This window comes from Quercus suber, unplaced genomic scaffold, assembly GCF_002906115.3.
Source record: "Quercus suber isolate HL8 unplaced genomic scaffold, Cork oak 2.0 scaffold_300, whole genome shotgun sequence".
NCBI classification, from domain to species: Eukaryota; Viridiplantae; Streptophyta; class Magnoliopsida; order Fagales; family Fagaceae; genus Quercus; species Quercus suber.
In genome coordinates, this window is record NW_027069756.1 from 71,964 (window position 1) to 75,894 (window position 3,931).

At 32.2% G+C, this 3,931-nt stretch overlaps 1 long non-coding RNA gene across 2 annotated transcripts; it reads left to right on the top strand.

Annotated features, from left to right (window-relative positions):
* On the top strand, positions 1-3,542 carry LOC111993379 (uncharacterized). 2 transcript variants are annotated; one of them, XR_010632572.1, is made up of 5 exons: positions 1-24; positions 947-1,148; positions 1,734-1,881; positions 2,047-2,125; positions 3,125-3,542. It is a non-coding gene; the product is annotated as an uncharacterized LOC111993379 (long non-coding RNA). The 2 variants fall into 2 exon arrangements; XR_010632571.1 differs by lacking the exon at positions 2,047-2,125.
* The last annotated feature ends 389 nt before the right edge of the window (positions 3,543-3,931 follow it).

The window sequence follows — 3,931 nt, forward strand, 5'->3', positions numbered from 1 at the left end:
ACGGTGGAGGATTGCCAACCTATTGTAAGATTTTTCTGTACGCGATTGTGTGTGTGGTTTGTGTGAAATTTGAATTTGATTAGTGAGAGTATGTTATGGCGTAGTTTATGTGATGAATGGTGGTGTTGTTGTTGGTTTGTCACTAAACTTTGAGCTTTTAAGCTTTTGAATCTTTGACTTTGAGCTCTCTCTAACTAAGGATTTGCTTTATTAGTGGTGAAGCTTCATAATTAACCGCTTAAGGACATAGCTGGTAGTGTTGGAGTTAAATAGTTGCTTGGATTAAATGTGAATAGGCTGGCTGTTTGACTGACTTTGTATTGGAGCATCTACTTGAACCCAAGTCTTAAAGCCCTTGTTTGTAATTGGGCAAATGGGTTTCAGCTAGAAACTGTTTATGTCTTGTGGAACACACAAATGGTTATTGATTTTCTTATTCAGAGCTTGATTGGTTCATATCTATCATCAGCATGAAGATTCCCCAAAATGGGTTTCTTCCAAATTCTGGAGAAGGTTTAGATACTTGAATCCACTGCTAAATTCTCATTATCTTTCTTTTTTTTTTTTTCTTTTTTTTTTTTTTGCTATATAAATATATGTTTTCTGTTATGGATGTTTGTTTGAATTGTTATCCTTAAAATTTTGAATGATTTCAACTGATTTTGATGCACTGATGCTTCAGGGCTATTTCTATTTAAAACCTCTGATTTTGCATGAAATTCAGGTTTTTGATATATTCAATTTCTGATAGTTATTTTGTTTTTAATTTTCACTATCTAACTTAAGTAATTTTGTTTTATTCTTTATTTGGATATATAAATTGATGATATTAAAGCTGATGACTCTTTTTCTCTATCTTAATTTGTGCTAATTACATAGTTTTTTTTTTTTTTTTTTTTTGGTCGAAAATCAATTTCTCTATGAATTAACCTCGGTGTTCATGCAGGCTTATGCAGAGATTTTGGAGGAAGAATACATAAAGATTCCAGCATGGTTTTGTTTCAATTCTAAAAATGGTGTTAATGTGGTTGGTGGCGATTCCATTCTTGAATGTGCATCCATTGCTGAATCACAAGAAAGTTGTTTCAGTGGGAATCAACTGTACTCCTCCTCGATTAATTCGTGAACTTATATTATCTATTAAGAAGGTATCATCTTTATGGTGCTGTTCATTTTGTTGATTTTCTTATTTTGCTTTGGGTTTTATTTGTCTCTATTTTTTTTTTAGCTGAGCATGAGACAAACTTTTTTCTGTTCTTAAGAGCCATTTCACCTATTGACCTTTTTGCTCTTTCTTTTAATATAAAATCTTGCATAAAACAATGTAGTTCTTCTAGATTATACCATTATTTATTTATTCATTTGATAAGTTAGATTATACCATTATTTCTTGGTTTATTGACTCTCTGTAGAGATGGAGGTTAACGCAATCATTTGAGTTGGCAAAAACATCATTTAATTATATGGGCAGTTAATTTGGACCTGTGAGGCCAACATATAATGGATTACTACCATAACAAATCACATACTGGGATAGATTTATTGTCCTTGATAGATAGTATCACTGTCTACTGACTTTTATTTTATTTTATTTTTTTCTGATCTGTAATGTAGTATACTTCTTGTATACTGCAGCTCTCATTCTTCATCTTTCAATGAATTACTTACTTTTTCTGATAAAAAAGAAATCACTACTGGGTCCATATGTGCTCATTTGATTACGTGCCTTACAGTTCTCACATGCGGCATTTTGAATTAAAAACACAAAGACATGGTGAACTCTTTTCATTGATGCATCATGTTGTTCTTGGAGATAATCCAAAAGTTAAACAAGGCAAGCCATCACCAGATATATTCCTTGCTGCTTCCAAGAGATTTGAGGTATAACCATCTCGTAGATGTTCCTTTCCAACTTTGATTTTTGACAGTATTGTCTGATGGAAACTTCTGTTTGCTCTATACATTGTTTCCTCTCATTGTAATTCTTTTAATTTTGGCTTAAGAATGACAATGTGATAGCTCATGACAAATTTGTTGGTCAACAAGGTGGCCTTGTAGATTCACATAAATTTCTTGTATTTGAAGATGCACCATCTGGATTTAATACTGCCAAGAATGCTGGGACGTAAGTTTATTTTTTGACATTTCTTTTCACTAGTGAAAATTATTGACGATTATGCTAAAGCACATTTTATTTTGTCCACAACACATGCTGAAATTCAGTATAATGGCTGAATTTGATCGGTGGGTAAAATTCTTATGTACAACTAAAGGTAGTGTTACAATGAAAAAATTGCTTAATTGTTGACATGTTACTGCTATACGTTCCAATGTTACATTGATTTGATGTCGGTGGCTTGGCAACGTTTAATGGAACAATCTAATGGTTAAAACTTACTTTCCAGCTTATCAGTATGTAAACAGGTGGATGAAAAATAATGTCACACTGTAACCTAAAAAAAATACTAAAAAAGAACTGATCTACATAAAATAAAAGGGTTAGGTTTTAGTGGGCTGTGCATTCAGAGTCTAAAAGAAGAGTTCCTATAATTTATAAAATGATTCACACAAGTTCTCTGTAAGGAACAAGCATACAATATATTTCATTTTTGGGATATTTGCCATTATTGGATTTAAAATTAGTTCCTGGTGCTTGGAGAAACACCATTTATATGAACATTAATTATGGTTCTTTTTTGTTTCCTCCCTAGAAGAGCCGATTGGAGGCTGACATGTTTGCAAAATTTGGAACCATACAACTATTAAGAGGTTTTACGTTTTGTTTTGTCACTTGCTTTGCTGTTCTCAACCCTGTTTCTTAATATATTTTTTTTTTCTTTTTTAGGGAGATCTCCTTGCTGCACTCTATTATTTTCATTGATTAATATTTTTTTTAGGTTCTTATAAGAAATCTTGTTGATTAAGGCCACTTCCCTAAAGTTTGTGTTAGAAAATTCTTGATAGACCACTGAAATTCTTAAATATGAAAACCTGCAAATCTTCCTATGTTGATTAAACATCTAGTTCTTGGTTTTTAATTAATGCTCTGTAATTGTCACCATATTAAACTGCATATTTTCTTCTTGTTCATGATTGGTCATCTTTCATTACATTTCCCGTACAGGTCTATGGTTATGGTTCTAGATCCAAGGTTGGATAGCTCTGATCATGCCACTGCAGACCAAGTTTTGAGCTCACTGCTGGATTTCAACCCAGATGATTGGGGTTTGTCTCCATTTGAAGTTACTGCAAGCCAAACTTTCGTATCCCTCCAAGTGGTGTTTTTTCCCCCCTTTTTCTTGAGGGAGAAGATTGATGAAAATTGCAATTATTGCCTATTTTTAAAAACTTAAGGGACACCTTGATACAGATTTTGTGAGTGTTAACTTAGATTATTCTTAAGATATTATTATGATAGCATTGGTAATTGAGATGCTGCATCATTGGTTAACAATGATGATCCTACGTGCCTTGAGATTTGGAACCTTGTCTTTATTCAAGTATAACTTTTGCCACCATGTCTTGTGGATTTCCATTTAGCATTATAATTTGTGTACTTCTTCTTCAAAAGACTCTTTACTGTATTTATGTATATTCTTCTTCTTCTTCTTCTATGTGGCCTAAGAATGAATTTGATTTATTATTTACTCTTGTTTGATTTTGATTTTTTTGGCAGTTTAATAGGGAAAGTGATGGTTCTTTAAAACCCCTGCCTGCTAAGCATGTTGATACGGGCATGGGTTTCAAAAGGTTGACTTCTATATTTTCAGCTCAAATTACTAATAAAAAAAATATTTTCACCTCTAATTATCCATTGTATTTGTACAGTTTTTTTTTTTTTTCTTGTTTTAAAAGAGTGGTTGATTGGTTGTTGTAAATGTAATTAGGAATTGCACAATTGTGTTTACATTATATTTTGAATTAGGTTATT